The sequence below is a fragment of the Rhipicephalus microplus genome, chromosome 9 (assembly GCF_043290135.1).
Source record: "Rhipicephalus microplus isolate Deutch F79 chromosome 9, USDA_Rmic, whole genome shotgun sequence".
NCBI lineage: Eukaryota > Metazoa > Arthropoda > Arachnida > Ixodida > Ixodidae > Rhipicephalus > Rhipicephalus microplus.
The window spans coordinates 61,345,649-61,368,723 of record NC_134708.1 but is presented as its reverse complement, the minus strand read 5'-3'; the positions used below and the strand labels follow the sequence as shown (position 1 = coordinate 61,368,723).

At 42.5% G+C, this 23,075-nt stretch overlaps 1 long non-coding RNA gene across 1 annotated transcript; it reads right to left on the bottom strand.

Annotated features, from left to right (window-relative positions):
- Nucleotides 1-7,458: 7,458 nt before the first annotated feature.
- LOC142771822 (uncharacterized) lies at nucleotides 7,459-22,802 on the bottom strand. Its single transcript, XR_012886165.1, has 2 exons — nucleotides 22,515-22,802; nucleotides 7,459-7,835 (listed from the first exon to the last, which is right to left on the bottom strand). It is a non-coding gene; the product is annotated as an uncharacterized LOC142771822 (long non-coding RNA).
- Between the last annotated feature and the right edge of the window lie 273 nt (nucleotides 22,803-23,075).

Here is a 23,075-nt window from a genome sequence, read left to right as displayed (position 1 = left end):
CTTATTTCAATGAAGCCTATTTAATGGAGCAGTCCACGGACATGGGCCACATCCCCACCACAATCCCACGTTAACAAAATATTAAGCAGCAATGTTATGAAATAATTATTTCCAAGTGGACACTGGAGCCATGCTTTTCTGGCAATATCCAAAGCACAAGACTTGTTCACTTCTTCATAAAGGTATGGTCACATCTGAAAAAGCACACAGACAACTGTTAAACAAGCACAAACAATGCAGTACACTCAACATTAGCTAAACTTCATCAAACTTTTTTTTCTTAGTATTGTAATTGAGTGACCCCTTTTCTTTACCAAGTTGGTACCTACGTATTTTTCTGAAAAGACAACCTCTGTACAGAGGGCAATACCAACTTGAGCACTTGAATATGGAATTGAACATTGAGGCAGTGAATTGTAGCCGCACCTTAGATATGAAAGAAACAAATGCTTTGTGAACTGAACCAATGAGCTATGTGCGTGTTCCCTCATTTTAGCACAAAATATGTGGGTAGATTAAATTAAACAGAGGCCCTGTAGATATATAAAAATGGATGCATCAACTGTTGATGCCAGGCAATCAAATGTGTAGACATTCTCTTTTAGACATTGCGGAATGTTTAGAATATGACTTTCTTGAGTCGTAGCAACAATGAAAGACAACACACACGTGAGACTTGAGCCAGCGAGCAAGTACAACTGCATGTTCTATGCGCTTGAATAGCAGTGTCTCTCTCTACTATAACTAATGGAATAAATTTTCAGTGTCATTATTGAGGTTTCCCAGCTCAATGAAGGAATGATCAGAATGAATCTATAAAAACAAAGGGCTGTGAAAAAATTGGGGTATCTGAAGATTCGAATCTGAGAGTGGAACACGACAACAATATCCCGTTTCTGGTGCGTATTTCAAACACTTAATGTATGAAATCTTTTCAAACTTGCTGTGCACCCGCTAAATGGTCTCAAGTGGGCCACGTCGCAGCAGCACCAGCTCGATGTTTACTCGTTGCTTGCAATTTCTGCAGTTCCTCGCCGACTTGAAGAATTTGAACTTCTGGGATGTCACATGCTCTGTCTCTGACGCACATGGTTCTGCCCAGTCATTTCTGGCTCGGCATGTGGACGTCATGAACTGTCTGCCATGGGCTTGTCATATCACTTCGATGTGGGACGACACCTGCGCATCACCCTTCGAGCTACCGCAAGTCAGTGTTTACGGCAACCCATTTGTCGTTCCGTGAACTGGGAGCGCAAGGGAACACACACAACAAGCAAAGAGGCACGCAGCAAGAGCGCTCGTGCTGTGTGCCTCGTTGCTTCTTGTGCGTATTCTCCCACGTTCCCAGTTCACTGAATGATCCTACACAATATTTTAGAAGATTCCGTTGAAAACGCTAGTACGCTGTAGTGCAGCATTAACTTCTGCGTTTAACAATACATTGAAAATTACATGCCCACAAATCGAAGTCGTCCACAGGCTTGAAAAGTATGTAGTGACTATACACGACCCGTCATCCTAAAGGTTTCTACCACGGGGGAGAAATGCCTTGTTTTCCAAATACATTTCAACTGAAAGACTCAAACGTGTTTATTACAGAAAATATTTTTGCACATATTAGACACATAGAGATAAATATTTGAGAACCTTGACTTTATTTTTGCAACAACGACTCTGTCGTGACGTTAAGATACGATCATGCATTGATTGGCAACATAAGTTATGATTGAGACGACCCATCGAACTCCTAAGCGAAGGTCTCAGATTCAGCACCTGGCTCTCGATTTCGAGTACCCCCATCTTAGAATCCTGCCTCATCCACTGCATGATCTCAATATAGCCTTCATGAAAACATGGCAGTCCTGAAAGCCAATGCTTGTAGTGTTGTTAAAAAGCTTTCTGATCTATTGTCTCTTGTCGCAACTAATACCTCTCATATCATTGGCATCACAGAGTCATGGCTTGATTGTAACATTTACGATTTTGAGTTCACTGCACCCTGTTTCATTGCCGTAATTAAGGAAAGGACACAAGGCATTGGCAGCGGCGTTGCACAACTTATCCGGTCAGATATCCTGTTCTCAGTGCTGCTCTTGCCTGCGGAAACAGAACCCATCTGATGCAAGGTCTACCTGAAAAATCGGTGTACTGTAGTTAGCATTCTGTATCGCCCACCCAGATCACCCTTGAAGTTCTTCAAGTTCTTGCCAATTTTATGTGCAATGTAAATATCGCTTCAACAAGACTTATCTGTATGGACGATTTTAACGCTCCTGACATCCACTGTCCTTCTCTGACTGTAACGGGTCATGATGCTACAATATGCCATGGATTAATAAATATTTCTCGATTCTTCAGGCTTACTCAAGTCATCTCATGTCCAACTAGGCTATTTTCTATCCTATACCTAGTTTCCTTAAGTACAGATCTAGCTGACAGCAACTTCTTTTGCAAAATAGTTGAGGGATTCTCAGATGATAAAGTCATCTTGTTAACACTTTGCTATCCCATGTCCAAATCACCTTATACGTTCACCTGCTTCCCCGATTTCACTTGTGCTGACAACACTTCCACAACTGATATTTTAGCTCCCCAGTTTGGCACATGTTCTGTGCTTTCTGACAGTCAAGACATATATCTTGTCTTGTTAATTAATTTGAAGATCTTATAAAGGCTTGTATCTAATGATTTTTGCAATTAGGACAAAGAAAAGCAATGCTGATCTTCCTTGGATTACTTGAATTACTCGTGACCCCTTGCATTTATCTCCTCATGTCTGTCGACTTAGACGCTCCTGAAGATCTAATTATCCCATTGCCTTAAACAGGTTTCAGAGTGCCAAGAATCAACTAACTCAATGATGAAAACAGCGAAAGATTTATTTTATCGCATTCTGTTACATTATCTATTGAAGACTAATCCACCCAAACTTTGTTGTTCTGTTTTGCCTAATGCTGTGTCACCTCCTTCTTTCGAATTAGATAATGACATCATAACTGACCCACCAGCTATATTTAATGCTTTCAATACCTATTTCCAGTCTGCATTTGTTTCTAACAATAACACCATCCTTTGTGAGGTATTCCTCATTCTGAACAAATCAGTGATATTGAAATAACAAATAAACGTATTCTTAGCTTCATCTTAAAACTGGAAGTAAAGAAATGCATCGGCCCGGACGAGATGCACAATGCATTCTTAGTTCGCTACTCTCTATGGTCATCCAAATATTTAACAATCATATTGAATAAATCCTTATTTTCTAGCACTGTTCTCTCTTCATAGAAAATGGCTCAGTCTCTTTAAGTCTGGCGATAAGCAGTCTCTATTAAATTATAGACCAATATCATTTACTTCTCGATCATGTAAAATGTTACAATATAACACTCATAAACAGATTAAGCTTTTCTTGGAATCAAACAGATTACTATCTCACAGACAACATGGTTTTAGACGTGGTTTCAGCACAATAACACAATTAGTTGAATTAAGATACAATATTTTGCTTAGCCTTGATCATGGTGACCATGTTGATGGTATATTCATTCTTTGACACAGTTTTACATTCTAAACTCCTTGCTAAACACATGATATTAAACAATGCTCAATTCGTTAAGTGTCCATCTAGCTTTTTGTCATCTTGCTTTCAGTTTGTTTCTTAAAGGTGAACCAACTCTGCTGTTATTAATGTAACATCGGGTGTGTCACAAGAGTCTGCTCTTGGGCTTTTAGCTTTTGCGTGATCTGCAGTGGGATCTGCCGAATTTTTTATTTGCATGTATATCCATTTTTCGGTCACGCACAAGATCACGTAACATAACCAGCAGGGTTGTAAAGGATTCAGAGAGTGATTACCAGAGATGTTTATGAGCTTTTCATGCTGAAAGAATCCATCAGCACACATATTGCTAAAAGAATTTAGAGGAGTGATGACCAACACCTGCAGGCTTGTAGATGATCCACTGATACCTGAGCTCTATACATGGTCCAACATATGAACTGCTATTTTTGAGACTGAACGACACAGTGAACGATGAGTGCCATCGTTCAGCGGGCTCAGAATACACGGTGGAGTCTATCACCGTCATCAGGTTTGGCTCTAAGCGCCACATGTGCAGCAACTCGCTGAGGGATTCCCATGGAATACTGACACCATTTGTCAGAACTGTGAGAACATTGAGTAAGTTTGCATCCTCCCTTTTGGTATATCCAGGCGAATGCTCCATAATTCGTAGTAACTCATGAACTCAGCATTTGCTATTAAAAGCTGGAAAAGTGACATGCATCACTACTTATAAGAGCCATAAATGTGCTACAGGATTACAGAATCAGTACGATTTTGACAACACAACTTTCAGCCAGAGTAGACTTCTTTGTGAATGACCAGTGCTGTGCAAGAAAAATGTTTCCACATCTGCCTGGAATTAGGTGGTCACAATATTAAAGGTGCTCATTAAACTGTTCTCTTTAACAGTGTACTGTACTGTACAATGGTGCAAAAAGGGGAGGGAGAAGGTTATAATTTTCTTCACCTGGAGCTCTTCTACTGGAAACCTGTAATTCCTAAGCTAACTAAGATAGATCAAACGAAAATGCAGTCAGAGTATGCTGCAGAAAACAAACTATTCAAAAGACTACTTAAATATTGTAACACAGATGCAGGAGTGAAATTTATGATTTCTGCCAGCATAAAAATCAATTTTAGACATGGATGACGTTCTTCTAGGACGTTTTTAGGCAAATTGTGCCAAAATGACTACTCCTTTTCTAAGGATAACAAAAAAGAAGTACTTTGAGCCACTCTGCACAAAACTACACTAATGATGATGAATGAATGCTAGAGAAGTGCAATCTGTATAACATGCAGTAGGATGAATGAAGTTGACAAATGCGAAGTGAGATGCAATACATGAACTAATATCTTGGGTTTCACATCCCGAAACCCACGATGTTTGATAGAAACGCATGCTAGCAATGCTGTCGTGCAAGATGTGGCAATCACGCATTCACGTGAGAACCCAAGAGCAGGCATGTGTGCCGCACCGCAAGTTGACCATCAGCAGCACATGATAGCCTCCGAGATTATATGCATGACCCTCTGAGGCATTAATACCCCTTCGTGCGCATTGACGTTTAAATTACACATGGCTTTCCGTAACGTTTTTTTCCCAACCGTTGCTATACTGTGTTTACATGCACCTACCACGTCATGCAAGCCATATCTTCACATGAGACATCCTGAGAAAGGTGCACTAGACAGAGACAGGACTTGGTAAAGGAGCCAGGCCTGAAGACGTCAACATGCACGACTGTTTGAGGCAAGCACGCATGTAAAATCTCCCGTTCGCACGGGAGGCTATCGAAACTTCGAGATTGTGCGGGCACGATTGGAAGTAGCAATGTATTGAACTAAATCTGATGGCTGGACGAGTTTGTGTGTATCCACATACGTCCCCAACACCACTGCCACTCTTACGACATTCTGCAAAATTTTGAAGGCTCTCAAGTGACAAACAAAATTTTTCTCCGCAAGATTCGAGCAATTATGTGTTTTCAATGCAAGAAATGGGTAAATCCAAGCTGTATTCACAATAACGCATTTATTTCTAGGCCCCACAGTATAGCAAACTCCATTCCTAAGGCACTTGAAGAAAAAATGAAAAGTAAAAATACAACAAATATTATTTAGTGCACAAAGTGAACTAAATCAGCACAAAGGTGAATTCAAAACAAAAAGGTGCATAGGTGATTTAAGTGATAAATTAAAAGTGAATCAGATGTGAACACTTCACGTACAAAGCTTTAACAATGAAAACCAATAGTCATATTCAGAGGTGGGAGAGAGAACACTGCGGTTACCTACGATTGTGAGAAAAAATTACGGTTGTCTTGTTAACAGTATAGCAGTTTGCATATGCAATAGTCAGCATTAGATGAATGTATGCTCTGTAAGCTCTTTCTGCATTCCTTTTTGCGACAGAATTATCTATAACAGAGGTACAACAGCGAAAACAAAATTTGATGCAATGTTTGGAGCAGCAAAATGTTAATTTTCGAACAGTAAAATCCAAATTTGAAGCAGGTTACGGAAAAAAAACTAAATTTTTATCATGAAAGATCAAATTTAGAGCACTGTAAAAAAGAATGCTAACATTTAGAAACAAAATATATGTAAAACACATTCAACCCACCTAAATAGTGCTGCAGAGTAAACATGAGAACGGCTATTTCAATAAAAGTAGTATTCTGAATTACCTCACTGAGCAAACAATTATGAAGTTCACATTATTATGTGCCACACCTGCTGAATCCTTTGACAGACTCTACGAATGCAATTGTGGCTCTGCCAAGCTGGCGACCTTAAAATTCGGGAGATTTGTAAAACCAAGGAGTAGGGGCGGCAAAAAAAAGAAAAGAAAAAAACTGACACACAATATGTCATTGGCTGCTCCAAATGATTGCCAATGCCTTTTTTAGACTTCAGCAATCATACTAGTACTCAATTATGCGGCACATACACACATCGGTATTGAATAAAATTTGCTGTGTCCCATGACTTGTGCCAACAGCCCCTTCCAAATCATGTACACTTTTCAGCGGGGCACTGGTGTACTGCAGCGGAGGTGCCTTATAAACCATCCTGCGCTGGTTAGAACAAGGCCAAGCATATCTCGAAGTGCTAACCCCCCCACTCACCCGATTGTTTTTTCTTCCATGACAGAGACAACTTCTCGGTTCCTTTGCAAGGTGCATTCAAGGAGATAAAGTAACAACGATGCGCGCCTGTTGGCCCGGCGCCGGGTATCTATCGCCGCAACGACGCAACTTCAAGCCAGAAAATTGTGTGAAGTGCCACTGCTATGGAAACCAACACAGTGGTTGGCAACAACGACGTTTGCAGCTTGTCGACCTCCTTCGCATGCGAAAAACGTCACATACGTTCCTAAGGTGCCATAACCGCGTTTGCCAACTAGGAAATTCATATTTTCCGTGTACTATGATGATGTACTATGATGTACTATGTACGTGTACTATGATGGCTACAGCAATGCATTTTTTTTCTCGTGAAGTTCAGTCGTCTCGCCTATAGGTATATGCTGTGGTCAGCGGAGCGATGGGCGTGCGTTGTTGTTACTTCATCTTATACTTTAATTGGTCAATCCAGCTCGCGAGTGTCCTCATTTAATGAGTATCTAAATTACACCGTGGTTTAAGGTTAGGGTCTGCATGCTTAGTTTATTTCTCGCTGAAATTAGCACGCCTGAAATAAATTTGAGGCTGGTCGGGCATTTTAGCGTGTGGCGCAATTTCAGGAAATTTCATGGTTTTGTCGGAGCTCGGTGCAACAATGGGGAATTGTATCAAATTGGTGCGATTGGCCCAATTGGCGCAGCTGTTGCACCCCTGCTTAAAATGCAGCCCAGACAAAAAATATCCCTAAAAACTCAACCCATGAAATATATGGAACAAAATTTTATTGAACGAAGCTACCATAAAACTTTTTTGAATTCAATAAGGTAAGTTTGACATCACGGTTCTGGCTGATCACAAGTGGGTAAATATATTTCTGCTGTCTTTGGGTCACACAGGTTCAGTGAACACAGAAAAAGTGCAGCGATCTTGTGCGAATATGAACACACCGAGACTGTTGCTCCGAGTAGATATGGTTGAGCCCATGCAGTACTGAAAGAAATGATTGCTTAGGTGAATACAAAGGTGTCTTTTCACGTTTCTCCTGTCCTTGATCACGTCAGTGCACTGCCAGCAGGAATGCAGTGGGCCTTTTACGGACATGAGCAAATGGCACTGCACACGGGACGGCAAATGCAAAGAACCTGCAAAGAAACGAGGAAAACAAAATGGTAATGCAAACAACACGCCACACGCTGCATGAAACAAGACTGCAGTACCAGGCAATGAAGAAGTGTTGCTGTGTACGTAAGCAACCTTCTGGGCAACGTTTGCCGATAAAACATGTTGCTGAAGTGCTAGCAGTGCAACAATCGAAAACAAGTGTCACCCAAGCTGCCATCTCTCAGTGCATAAGTACTATACTTAGTCAATGCAGCTGCCTGCTGCCACTACGTAGACATTCGACTTGGATGATATGCAGACACTATATAGTTAAACGGTGACAAATAAGACATCTGCTTGTTACAATAGACTCTAAAGCTTTCAAAAAATTATTGGACTTAGTTATAAAACTATATGTACAATGCCAAGCAGTAAAAGCTTCATTTGATATTGCTACTTATCAAGCATGTGAAATAGTACTACTGCTAGATAGTATTACTTCCTTTTAATGGCTAGAGTAGCATTGCCATTTTATGTGGTGAAAAGCACATGCACATTTTTATGCATAAAACAATGAATTGTTGCTTTGTACACATTAGCATACTTCATGTATTTGACAATAATTTTAAGCAATTTGAGTAAAAGCATGAAGATATCGTGGAATATCAGAAGTAAATTATTCACTATAATGTTTCAGCACCCTACATGACGACACACATGTACACATTACACATTATCGGCTTGCATAACTGGTTATCCTGAACAAATACAATGGCTACACATTGAGGGAACATTTAGAAGGCCCGCTTGACATCTTTAAATAATTGAAACTCTTTCAATTTCGAACTAAACAATGCCCACACCAGCTTAAGAAGAAATGCCCCGAGACCTAAATTGCAAGTTTTCTTTTTCATTTCAAAATTACATATTTTTTATTTTTAATAACTTTCTTTGAAAAGCTTAGTTTCTCTACTTTCACGACAAAAAAAAAAAAAAAAACAGGAGATCATCACTAAAATAGAAGTAGGTTAAAGTAACTTTCAAATAGTACAAGGTGACTACTGAAACAAAAAAGAGCTCGTTGTGTAGAGCCCCCTCAATATTGTCACCTGGCTGCTTGCCAGTGCGTTTTTGCATAAGGAGTTCACTGAAACCACATGCTCAAAATAACCATAATTGACAAGCTCTCATGATGGAACAAATCACCTTAAAAAGCATACCTGTTCCACATAAATGACTTTCCACTTACACCTTTGAAATGCATTTTTCTTAAGGTCCATTTTAGGCCAACTTCTTTATTTTGGACAATATTTTTAGTACTTCTAGTAGCCCAATCGGAACGAAAGTTTGCCACCTACATATTTCTGAACATGTGAAGGGTGCAAGACTTTCCTTTAAAACTTGATATCCCCTGTATAATTATTAGGAACCAAAAGTAAGCAATTATGATGGTTTGTGATTATAATCAAAAGTGATCAATAGTAATTTGATTTTTTAAGCTATCACACCTTTAATAGTGGCCCACTCTTTAAAGAATCCTTCGCAACTATTCCGGCGAAGCACGCAAACCTCTAACCTGTTAGAATGATGTTGCCCGACTTCAGCCTAAAACGGTTCTCTTTAATGTGTTAAAAAAATTGATTATAGTGCATTCACGTGAAGAAACAAAAAAAAAAGGTCATGTGGCTTATGCTTTGTCAGATGACTGCCAACTGTGACACTGACACTATTGCAGGATCAGTTTCATTTGAGACTTGGATACACATGAAGTCTTGAGTGAAATCATCATGTGCTGTGACTTTAAGAATACATAGTGTTCATGTGATGTCACTTACGCCGTTGTCGCCCTCTGCCGCCATGCCTGGGTACCTATGGCAGTTCACGTGCTGCAGCGCGTTTTGTGGGGGGCTCGTTATCTGTTGCTGTGTACAATGTTGAAAGGAAGCATAGTGGTTTTTTTGTTGTCGTACTTTAACGAGCTCATCGGATCAGAAAGGCCTTGTTTGTTCACTCGACACAAGATCAGAAAATCAAGATGTGCGACAAGTATACCAGCCACCGCATATAGCGGCTGCCCACCACGACCTACGAGGGCCCATTATCTCGCTTTCACTACAAACACCACAAATTGCGTGGCCCAAGAACAAATGAAAGCCCAAAGTCTCTCGAGCCACACTTTTAAGAGCGGATGAGTGAAGCGCAGCAGCTCTTATCAAAAATGAGTCCTGCAAAGCTAGGCAAGCTTACAAGAGATATAATATTAATATTAATATATTGCTGCGGCCCACGCCACCAAAGCAGCAGCATCCCCCCTCCCCCCAAGTATTTTAAACAGTGCTGATGTTGAGCCTGTGTTGATTGAAATTCGTGGAAACAGCCGAGGAAAACATTATGCGAGGCAAATGGAGACTTTGCCTGGTGCATGCCACGGTAATGCCGGTCATCACTTTTTTTTTTCGCGTATGTTTTGATTCCTTTTTCACCTTGTATTTTACTTTTTTTTGTACGCTAGTGTACAGTGGAGACCCCTGAAATGATGGAGACCGTGTTAGGAAATTAATTGACCAATTTTCGAAACTCCTGACCTCCCCAACTCGAACCGATTGGCTATACTTCGATATGAACTAATAATGTTTCGCATCCATTTTCACAGTTCGTTTCAATGCAATACCCGAATTTCCGCGATCACCATCACGATTTTGACCGCCTCCCTGACACGCTGATTGTGCACGCAGTGGTCACGGACAAGTTTGTATGTACAGTATCTTGGTAAGCTATCTCTGTTTGCAGGTAAGTGCTTGGCTATGGCACTTACCAGGAATAAAGTTACACCTGAAGACACGAATATCACCGAGTTACTTCAAGTAGTTTTTTTTTGTTAATCCGCGCCAGCCAAACATGCCGGTACTTTTCGGAAAATCGCAAAGTGCGTTCTCAACTTTGAGTAATAACTTTCGGGGAAGAAACACACCGAAGCTCTGCTCTCTCTTCGGGGACTACTAAATTAACTTGCCTCACTAGCAGCCCTCAAACTTGCATCGTGAGGCAAAGCTAAATAGGCGCAAGCTTGAGGAGACAACACGGTAACGGTAGGCGACGAAGTTGGCAGGTGCCCGGGCATGTGGGTGGTTCATTTCGAAAGTGATGAATGGGCTTTGCATGGCGCACGTTCACACTATGTATACAGAAGGAAAGTCAAAGAGCATTGTCTGGGGTTTCAAATTGTACTATACAAGAAATGCTTTAATTTCTCCGAAAATTATTTATTCAATCATTTTGAGTAGCTTACAAAAGATAAGCATTAAAACTGAAATGCCTCTTTTTTACAGTGAATGAACAAAAGAATGAGAATTTTAGAGGCTTGTTTTTTTTACCCAGTATTAATGAGAATAGGAAATTATTGTCTGTTCTAATTCACATTGTATCTAACAAAAAACAAGCCCTTAAAATTTCCCTCATTTCTTAAATTCAAAGCGAGGGTCTCGTATTGGCAGATTTGATGCCTTCAGGTAGCATGCCTTCAGAATTATTGGTCAGCTGCCAGCTCTTAAAAAAGATCATATGCTATAAAGCACTAAGAAGCAGAAAAAGTGTGTTCCACACTCACCATTATGGCTGCAATTGGTGCTAACACTCTCAAGGTTAAATGCACAGATATGCGCGATGACGAGTGCTGGGTGATGGCTGTACTGTAGCTCAATTCGTAGGACTTTTGACGCTAAATCTGAAAGTTGAAGGTCTGCTTCCTGCTGGCAAGTAATCTTTAAGCCCACTTTACTTTCTCTACATTTATACCACAATTACTACAAATCATGTTGTATAATTTACTTGGCCTTATCATCTGTCAATCGACAGTTGAGGCTCCTAAAAGCATGTCAACCAGACATTAGAGTGCAGCATGTGACCTGGAATTTACAATTACATCTGGAGGGCTTCTAGCAATCACTCCCTCTTCTCTCAACAAATAATGCCATAAGCCCGAATCCCTCGACCATTGCATGACTTGAGTATTATGAGCGAAATAGTTACAACAGCTGCAGCGAGAGACAACCCATGCACTCGCTTGCGATTTCACTGAATGTAAACCCCATGTTCGAACAAACAAAAAAAAACACTTGAGCTTTGCCTGCAAGCATAAAATGCATTAATGTGATTGGACCGCATGCTCGATTCCTTCCCAGCTGTTACCCTGTTTTCGCTTCTCGGTGCATGCCACAAACATGCTGCAAGAAAACGAACAACTGTGCACACAAGATTGGCCGTTTCAAACTATCTTTGAATGTATACTGCAAGTACAGCCAAGTGCCCGATACGTCCAAATATTCACTTTGCAAATCTGATAAGTGCACACTACACATTTGTAAGGCAACGTGCGAACCAACGCAGTTTATCCTTATGTTGATACTTTTGCCGCTGATGATTAAATAAGACTGAGTGCTTTTTAAGAAGTGGTCTTTGTAAACACCCATTCTTTTTCGCTTTCTGAAGCTGGGAGCGACCCCATGCTTCTGCCAACTAACATTACACGCGTCAAGAAGACTCCTCCCACTACGTTTCATTCGCACAATGTTTTTTCCCCAACGAAGTTGCAAGCACGGCTCTGTGGTAGAATGCCTGCTTGCCATGCAGGTAGCCTGGGTTCAATTCTCGATCAAACCAAAGTGTTTTGTCACTTATTTCTTTGCATCCTTCTCTATTTTTCAGTCATGGACAATCCGATATTTGTGCAGTCTGTCTGCAGAAACTGTGGCTTCTTAAAGAAAACTTCGGAAAGCACCCAGTGGCATAAAACTTATATCTTGCAATTCCTGTGTGAAGTCTAAATTGGAGTACGCATCAATTGTGCGGGATCTGCACTATCAAAAACATGCTTCGCAACTAGAAAATGTTCAGTTAAAGTCATGAAATTTACTTTTGGCATATACAAAAGCCCAGATTCCCCTACAAATTTAATGAAGCTCAATAACATTACGGCGCTGGAAGCTTGGAGAAAAGGTAACCGCCTTTTATTCCTTCATGGCTGGTTTGCAGGTACAAATAATTTTACTCTCCCATCATCTACTAAGCGTCTTAGTATAAGAACAATGCGGCGCTATCACAAATATTCGTTGCCACCAAGCTTCACTCGCACAAAAGCAGGGAGTCATGTCGGGACATGAAACCAGCAGAAAAGGCGGCAAAGCCCGCACAAAAGCGGCGGGCTAGCCTCAATTCGCACAAGCGGTAGATTCTACAGGTAATAATAAGCTTCTTTGATGAACTAATAAAAGTGCAGCAATCCTCTTTTCGTGCCCGCTTTCTGTCGCACCTTTATTAGTTCTAGATGGAAGCACAACAACTTATCCAGCGAACTGCTCTGATGCAATGCATTCCTTCAATAAAGCTGTACGAAAAATTTCTTGGATTACTGCGGCAGGGCCCTTTTCATGATTGGTGAACAAACTACATGGAAATTTGTTGAGTTGCACATTGAAGCAACTCCCAGAGGATCAGTGCTCTGAAGGAACAAATATGTTATGGTATCCCAGGTAATGTTAGCCAATGTTTTGCTCCCTTATGTTACATTGGTATCCAATGTAACCTGTGAAAGCACCATTACAGTGAACTTGTGACTTTCGGGGCATAAGCAAAGCACCTCAACTGCTCCACCACTGAGGCGGACACAATATTATGAAGGACAACAAGAAATAAGGGCAAGGTTGGTTTATAAATCCAGCCTTGAATGAAGACCATCAGGCACATTGCCAACCACCACGGTAGTTTCATCACGAGGGCGCACTCGATATAATACAGATGACTATGCCATTTGTGGTTTACCTGCATTACGCCAAGCTACGAAAGCATACGAAAGCAACAGCATATGGCATCCCAGGTCCCTGAAGTGCTCTGCACACACAGGAGAATAAAAATAGCAAGAATGGCAATAAATAGCCAAGATTGAGTTGTTAATACTGGCTTTCATATTTGTTTATGAAATATTCTAGGGGCACAAAATAACTAACAATAATACTATCTGGGGTTTAATGTAAAATGCTAGTTAACATAAGACTGACATTACTGATTAACCTGAGCACATATCACCAGACAGTGGCACTAAAATGTGGAGCTCACACAAACTCACTCAAGAATTGTATTTTGTAAACTCACTTGGACTCACTAAATGTTACCTCAGCCGGACTCACTTGGACTCATTGCTTGCCAAAGTATCATTCACCTAGACTCACTCAAACTTGGACCCACAGCTCAGAGTCTAGGTCAGTCTGAATAAGCTGATCCATAAGGGGGTTTGCTGACCTATGAATAAGGCCACCAAAATTTTGGAAAGATGCCTAGTTCTGGTAAACATTTGTTAGAATAAAAGCATGCCAGCATTTAGGTGACTCAACTTGTCTGTGAAGTGCCATTCGCTGCTTGTGAACCACAAAACGAGAATATCTGTCTTCACTAAGGCAACTCCAAAGTTATAATTAACAAGGAACTATAATTATGCCAAATGATAAGCTAGGAGGCTGTCCCAGGTACACTGTTTTTCACCCAGAGTTGCATTAGCAAAGAAGACAAAGTTCAAGTAAGAATTCAAGTCAATGCAACAACAAATAGGCCTTGCCACCTTGCCTGTCTTTGCAGAACTCATTTGCATTACTTGTGTGCCTGCGCTTTGAGTTGTCGATGAATTCGCGCTTGCGCTGCCAACTGCTAGCTTCCCGGATAGCTCAATTGGTAGAGCAACAGACCCGGTAAGGCATTGGTCCCGGGTTCGATCCTGGAACCAGGACAAGTTTTCAGCCACTAAGAAGCTTTTCTTCCTGTGAAATCCATATGAATTTCCTTGTGGCTTGATGCCATAAGCGGGTCTCCACAGAACTTATTTGCATTAAATGTAGCTTTGTGCTTAACCCTGAGTGACTTGGCTTAAATCAGTGAAGCTTATTTGAACCAAAAGGTAAGAAAAGGATCTATATATAAAAGTAGTCACTTGTGATTAGAAACTAGAAAGTCGTTTCGTGAATGACCACTCTGGGCTAACCCACGTATTCTGCGGTCCTCAGCCAAGTAACCATAAACTAGGAAGCCATGCTCCACCACATCGTCAATCTGCATGCCACCTCAACACTAAAGAAGTCAAACCTGACTAGTTGCACATGTGACGTGCTGAGTGCTAAGTCTGAGGAGTTTAAAAATGCCCCAAAGCCTGCACAACAAAAAACAGTGTAAAATGGTATGCCATGTTCGGTAGTAATATGCACGTTTAATGCATTATAACAATCCACCCAATGTGCAGAGCACCTAATCTGTTAGTAATCTGAACGACTCGAACAAATGCCACAATTCATTTGTAAAGAATTGTCAAAACAGTTTCAGGTATTCATAAGAGCAGCACAGGTGGCTTTACCTTGGCAGGCAAGCAACAAGTCTACAAAATAGCAAATTATTTTTTTGCATTAAGCGATCACTTAATGATTTTTTACTCTGAGCCAGCAAATGCACACGTTAAATTTACACAGTTACTGTTGAAAGTACCAGTACTGATATATTAAAAAAAAACGTAAACAAACTTTGCTGCTACATCAGCCTTGATAAAAAATCGTTGATTTATTAAATCGCTTACTGACTGAACTGTTCGAGGAATGCAAATGGCTTGTGCTTTACTTGCACATGTTAGCACAGTTTTTAATGCATTATACGGCATATCACAGCGTTATGACTTTCGAGTTATAATTATTCTAGGCAAGACTGACAATGGGGTTCACTGGCAATGCATGACTTGGATACTTGTCACAAAGTTAAGACGACCCGCATAAAAATAATTAAGGAGACAAACGCTGCCGTTCAACCAGTACCACGAATACACACAAAAATAATCACAATCCCAGAATAAAGCGAACAAAAGTAAAAACTCTGGATGTAGCTCTAAGGCACACGGCCACTCTTTCCGAGGTGTGCCCCTGGTTATTTTGACCTAGTGCCTTCTTAACTCTACAGTCGGTATTCAAAACATATTCCACTGTTTCCAAGAGCCAGAAGTTAGGGCTGCAATTACAGACTTTCCTACATTGCGATTACATACTACATATTCCGCCCACATTTCTCGGGGCTCGAAACACGAAACTATTCAAGCACACTTCAAAGATGATGATGATGATGATGATGATGGTAGATTTTAGTGGCGCAAGGGCAACTCAGGCCAAAGAGCGCCAAACACACGGTTTTTGGTCGATTTGATTATAAAAAATCTACTCAGGGTGGCAAGAATAAAAGAGTAATGTATAGGACTTAAACTTAGGTGTAGTGACTATGTGTGATGGGTTTAAAACGGGCTATGCTTATGGGTTTTACAAAGTCATGCCGTGTCGTCAACAGTCCTTGTCAAGACAAGGAGTGCGTGCTGCATGACATATGATAAAAAAGTCTCAGCGATTCCCTCAGGATTGAGAGGAGGCTGAGATTAGTGAGAATATGTTATGGAATGTAGGAAGCCTACACTAGCTAAAAACTTTAACACTACTTTTGGGGGAACAAGGGATCGTCTCCAAGAAAAAATTGTGGATGAGGCGGAATGTGACATTTGTACAGCTTTGGAAAGTGACACAGTCTTTCTGGTTCGAGGTACGGACAGGTAATTAGAACGTGAACGACAGACAGCTCATCACCACATTTTGCACAATGTGGTGCAGGAGAGTTGTTTAAAAGGTGCGAGTGTGTTGCATGTGTATGACCGATCCCGAGTCTGCAAAGTGCAACCTCTTGGTGCCTGTTACGTTTTTCAGTCACATATCTTCCTATTCTTGGCTTTACTAAGTGCAGTTTGTTTGCATTTGCTGCGTTCCATTCTTCTTGTCATTGTCTACGCATTCGGGATGTGATGAGTGGCCTCAGGTCCTCATACGGGATGGTGTCTACGTCAACTGATGAGCGGAGTGCTGCTGACTTCGCAAGTTTGTCCGCTATCTCATTGCCAGCAATGTTGCAGTGTCCTGGAATCCAGCATAGCGTGATTTTGAGCTTAGATTTGCGGGCTGACATGATGCATTTTCGAAGTGTGTTAGTAACTGGGTTTTTGAGTATCTTAGTGGAGGACAGCGCAGTCACAGCACTGAGAGAATCTGGGTATATGATTGAGGCTGGTTCTTTCTACTTTAAAATGTGCGTTACAGCTAAAAGTATGCCATAGCATTCTGCAGTAAATATACTGGTATGTTCGTTCATTGTTCTAGATTCAGAAAAAGCGGGACCGTGTGCCGCACATGCGACTGCAGAGTACTTGGAGGCATCAGTATAATATTCAGCACACCTGTATTTGGCCTGCACGTACTTGAAGTGTTGGTCGATTCCGACTGGGTGGCCATTTTTTCCTACCTCTAGGAATGACAAATCACAATCGATAGTTTGCATTTCTCATGGCACAACAGTGTCCTTGTGAGAGGTTAGTTGAAGATCGGAGACCGGTATGTGCACATTTCCAAGGTGTGAGGCCACTCTGAGGGAGTACGGTGGCGTAGCTGATGGTCGCCTCAAAAACAGGAGGGCGTTCGATGTATCCTGCAATAGCGCACGAGCTGGGTGGTCGACATGGGAAAGAACCTTGGTGGCATACGTGACACTTGTAAACTGACGTCGCCGTTCTAGTGACCACCGGTCTGTCTCAACATACAGGCTGGCTGTCGGGCTGGTTCGGAAAGCACCGCTGGCCAGCCGAAGCCCAAGGTGGTGCACTGGGTCAAGCATCTTCAATACAGATCTTGAAGCTGACTCGTAAACTACCGAGCCGTAATCGATATGTGATAGCACTACACTGTTGAGAAGATTCAGTAGACAGTCACGGTCTGTGCCCCATGACTGATGCGAGAGAATCTTGAGCAGGTTTAAGGCTTTCAAGCACTTAAGTCGTAGCTCTTTGATATGTGTAGCGAAGCTGAGCTTTTCATCAACCACAACACCTAAAAATTTGTGATCTTTTTTGGTAGTTATGGTTTGTCCGTTAATTGAAATGTTGGGGGATGGCCTTATGCCACGTAGTTTTGAGAAGAGTATGCAAACAGTCTTGTCACAGTTAAATTTAAACCCATTTTTGTCTGCCCAGCTTGACAGCTTGTTTACTGCCAACTGAATCTTACGTTCACATGTGGCTAGGTTGCATGATTTGAAGCTGATCTGAATGTCATCCACATATACAGAGTAGGAGATTGTTTTAGGCAGTATGGTGCTTATGGAGTTCATTTTTACGATGAATAGTGTGCAGCTAAGAACACCGCCCTGGGGGACGCCATTTTCTTGCGTAAACCACTTCGATAAGGCATTACCAACACGAACCACAAATGTACGGTCAGAAAGGTAGCTTTCAATAGTATTCAGCATATTTCCTGACACTCCAAAAGATCGCAGGTCACGGAGAATGCCATAACGCCATGTCGTGTCGTAAGCCTTTTCGAAGTAAAAAAATACAGATAGGCAGAGTTGTTTATGAATGAAGGCATCTCTGACATAGGATTCAAATGCTACCAGTTGGTCAGTTGTCGACCAGCCAGACCTAAATCCAGCTTGATGACGATCAAGGAGGCCATTGTATTCAAGGTAATACATAAGGCGGCGATTCACCATTTTTTCAAACACCTTGCCCAAAAAGCTAATCAGCGCTATAGGCCTGTAACTAGCAGCAAGTGTGGCTTCTTTTCCTTGTTTAAAGATGGGTATGATAACTGCCTTTTTCCAGGTCATGGGCAGACGCCCAGAGGACCATAGAGAGAGAGAGAGAGAAGGAATGTAGGAAAGGTAGGGAGGTTAACTAGACTGTGTCCAGTTTGCTACCCTACACATGGGGAGGAGGAGAGTAAAAGAGAAAGAGAAGGATAGACACATGTCACATCACACACACAATGCCGAGTTTCACAGGCGGTCCCTCAATGAAGTTGTTGACAAGCATCTCAGGAGGACTCGTGTGGCTTTCTGTGCTGATGTGCTGCGCGACCAGGCTCCTAATATCTTTGCTTCATTAAATGGCCGGTCATCGAGTCTATTCAAGGCACACTGGAGAGTCCGGCGATCTTCATCAAACTGGGCACAGCGGCACAAGAGATGTTCAATAGTCTCTATACAGTTGCAGCTTTCACACATGGATGAATCCGCCATGCAAATGCGATGGCTGAATTACTTAGTAAACGCTACCCCAGTCCACAGCCGGCACAACATTGTAGCGTCACGTCGAGAAATCTCGGATGGCAGTTGTTTCTGAAGTAATGACTTCAGATTCTTAGGGCGTTTATTGGAGTTAGGTAGATAATTCCAGTGCGCAAGCGTGGCATTATGCGCGATGTGACGAAGTTCTCTAGCTGCGTCTACTCTTGACAAGGGTATTAACAGTGTGGGCGCTCCATCGTGGGCACATCGGGCAGCGTCGTCGGCGAGGTGGTTACCACTGATGCCACAGTGGCCATACACAGAGGACCATACATTGTTTAAAAGAATGAGGGTGACGTCAAGCGTTTTTCTGTGTAGGTGTTCCAGCATGCCGTAAGTAATCCTGTCCGAGCCTGCTGCTGAGCTGCCGCACTTTGCCAGTGCTGCCTTTAGTTCACCTATAGTAAAGGGGGCATTGTACACTCCTGCCGATGGCCTGTCATCACGAATAGGTTTACGTTCCTCGGCAAGTTTGTATCGCCTAAAGGAGTCTGTATAATGTGCAGAGCTGAAAATATACTCGAAGTGTTGGCCTAAGGCATCTGCCTGGTGTTCCAGTGTATCACCAGCAGTACTAACAAGGGGCATCGGATGAGTGCTGTGCCCTTGGAGTGCTCTTACTCTGTTATACACCTTATGCGTGTCAGTGTAAGAGTTCATCGATGAGAGGAAGGATTGCCAGCTCTGTCGTTTAGATTCTCGTCGGACACGTCTACCGTTTGCTTTTGCACGCTTAAAATTCACCAAGTTTTCGACTGTAGGATACCTGCGGAATTTTGACCATGCTTTGTTTTGATTGTCACGAGCATTTTTGCACTCCAAGGTCGTCTTTTGTTCCGTGTATTGTTAGATGTATGTGGGATGGATTGCTCTGCGGCCTGTATAATGTGCAGTGTGACCAACACGTCAGATTCATCGATGCCAAGGGTTTCAATTGATGAGTTCGATAGTTTTGAGAGTTTTTGGAATTTCATCCAGTTCGCACCCTGTTCTCGGAACCTGGTTACATTCACAGTCATTGTACTCGTACTTCCTTTGTATTTTAGACAGACAGGAAAATGATCACTTCCATAGAGGTTATGAATTACAGCCCACTCAGTGGTTGCCAAGAGTGAAGGAGATCCGATAGCAAGATCTATTGCTGTGTATGAGTTGTGCGCTGCATTAAAGTATGTTGGCTCTTTTTTGTTAAATATACAGGAGCCGGAGGACAACAGAAAGTTTTCAATTAAGGAGCCTCGAGAATCTGTTCTTCTACATCCCCATAAAGGGTGGTGCGCGTTAAAATCTCCGACCGACAGAAATGAATGCGGAAGCTGATCGATGAGTGCTTCAAATTCTTTAGTAGAGAGTTGGTAGTCTGGAGGGATGTATAGTGAACACACTGTTGTTACTCGTCCAAAAATTAGGGTTCGTATTGCCACTGCTTCTAAGTCAGTAACCAGAGTGAGGCTTTGAGACGGAACTGCTTTTCGCACCACGATAGCGACACCACCAGATGAATGGACATATCTTTTCAAAAGGCTAGTGTGTGTAGGTTTTAGGTGTGTTTCCTGTAAGCAAAGTATGTTTGGTTGGTGTTGTGCAAATATTTCATAGATGTCGTCTAAGTTCTTAAGTAAGCCTCGGCAATTCCATTGGATGATATTTTTTGCAGCCATTTTTATGAATGAGGAAAAGAGCGTGACTTATTCATACTTCGCTGCCTCTATTAGGAGGCTTCACTGGCGGGTGTCTTTTTCCTCTGAGGCGATCTATGGAGCCCCGCCTCTTTTGGGGGGGATTCCGTCAGCATCTTAGACGCTGAGGATCCTGGTGTCACTTCCATTGCCTCCGGTGGACCCTCAGAAGCTAATGGAGGTTTGTCAGAAGAGACAGGTGTCTCAGTTGTCTGTGTGGTCCCTGGGGTCTGATGAAGTTCGACCTCCGGGATGTGAAAGGTTGGCGCAGCCTGTGGCTGCTTGGTGGGGGGCAAAGATGTGCACGCATCAGCAAAGCTGTAGTGCGTGCCCACCGTCACTAGACGCCGCCCGGCCCCCCGGCGCGCTGCGTCAGCGTACGTTCTTCCGGAGAAGAGCGACACCTTCTTCCGGGCTTCAGAGAATGTGATGTTTTCCATTACTTTTATCTGGATAATTTCCTTTTCCTTTTTGAAAAGTTCACATGTCCGCGAGTACGCTGCGTGCGGCCCGTGACAGTTAGGGCACTCTGTTTGCATTGAAGTACAGCTCTCTGTTGGGTGCTCATGATCACCACATTTTGCACATGTTTCTTTTTGGCGACAGGTATTCGACCCATGTCCATATTTCTGGCATTTGTAGCACCTTCTAGGGTTGGGTATGTAGGGGCGGACTTTGCAGTGAAGGAACGCAGCTTTCACGGATTCTGGCAGGGTGGAGCGGTTGAATGTTAGTACTATATGAGGCGTCACCACTTCTTCATTGTTTCGCCTGATGGTTATCCGACGGATGGCTACTACGCCTTGCTCTCGAAAGCCTTTAACGAGGTCTGCTTCAGTTTCTCGCATCAGATCACGTTGTGAAATGACGCCTTGAACAGTGTTAAGGCTGCGATGGGGGGTGATAGACACGTCCAGGTGGGCGAACTGCTTCTGTTTAAGGAGAGTGTTTGCATGCTGTTTCTGGCTTACTTCAACAAGAAGATCACCGGATGACAGTTTATTTGCGTCGAACTTTTTGCCTATTAGGTTAGCAAGGGTTTTAGCTATCAGGAAAACCAACAGTCCTGCAACTGAGACGTTATCTGCCAGAGAGTGTATGACTAAAAAGCGTGGGAAGTGGTCACAATCGGTTCCGGTTCGTTTGGAGCTTTCATCGGTGCGGTTCCTTTTCAGGGACCGATCATTGTAAGGGGGGAAAAATTTTGCCATGTGGTGCATTTCATGTTCGTCGGCGATGGTGACCACCCACCACCGAGCCCAACAGGGGGACGCTACAAGGTAGAACACTTGAAGGCGCCAGTCATACATCGCCGCTATAACCAGATATAACTACCCAAGGTTGGGTAACTACACAAGGTTAACCCTTGCCGCCAGGAAGTTTGGAAGTAAACGGAAGAGAGTAGAAGACAGGACAGATAAATAGTAAGAGAAAAAGACGAAGATGTAGGGAGAGAGAGATAGGAAAAGGCGACTGCCGATTTCCCCTGGGTGGGTCAGCCCAGGGGTGCCGTCTACGTGAAGCCGGGGCCAAAGGGGTGTGTTGCCTCTGCCGGAGGGCCTTAAAGGTCCAATCACCCAGCGTTGGCTCAACCCCAAGGATCCCCTTTTCCCCGGACACGGCAAAGCCACGCACGGCTAGGCGTGGGAGGGAGTAGAAACTTCCCCGTTAGTTCGGGTCTGTGGTGTCGCTACACACCAAACGCCTGCTTTCACAGGCGCCCCTGCGGGGCACACTCCAAAGAACCGCTGAGTTTGGTAAAGAAAGCAATAAGGGCAAGATTCTGTTTGCCGAAATAGGCAACATGCATCAGTTTGTTTGGAATCTTGACAAAAAATAATAATAATAGAGATGCCAGTACATAACCTGCGAATGTCAGCTGCTTGACGGTAATGCACTACACATATTCGTCGTGCGTGTGCTGTCCATTGTGTGCGTTTGACGTTCCGCGTTGGTACTGTCGATACCACGAATCCACTCGTCACTGACACCTCAGATGACCCCGTTTTGGAGTATGCTTGGCGAAGTGGACGAATCTCCGCAACGCCAAAGTCACGTTGGCGCTACAATAACGGCGAACAAAACTATTCATACGAGTCTACAAAATGAATGTGGCGCGTCTGTCCACTACATCCACCACATGGAATTGCAAACATTGTTAAAAATGAAATTAATGGGCGTAACCAAAGGCCTAATCGAAACTGAAATTCTGTTCTATATACAACTGTAAAAAATAAAAGAAACAAAAATTGCTTCGTTACAAAGAACTTCTTCAATCAAGTATAGAATCTTCAGTGTCTGTTTTATAGCCTTACACGAAGCATTTCTATATTGTTTTTTTTGTTGCCTTATGCAGTAGCACGTGCACGGCCAGACAGATGAACACAAAATTATGAACGCAAATGAGCACAAAACGAACGAAACAAT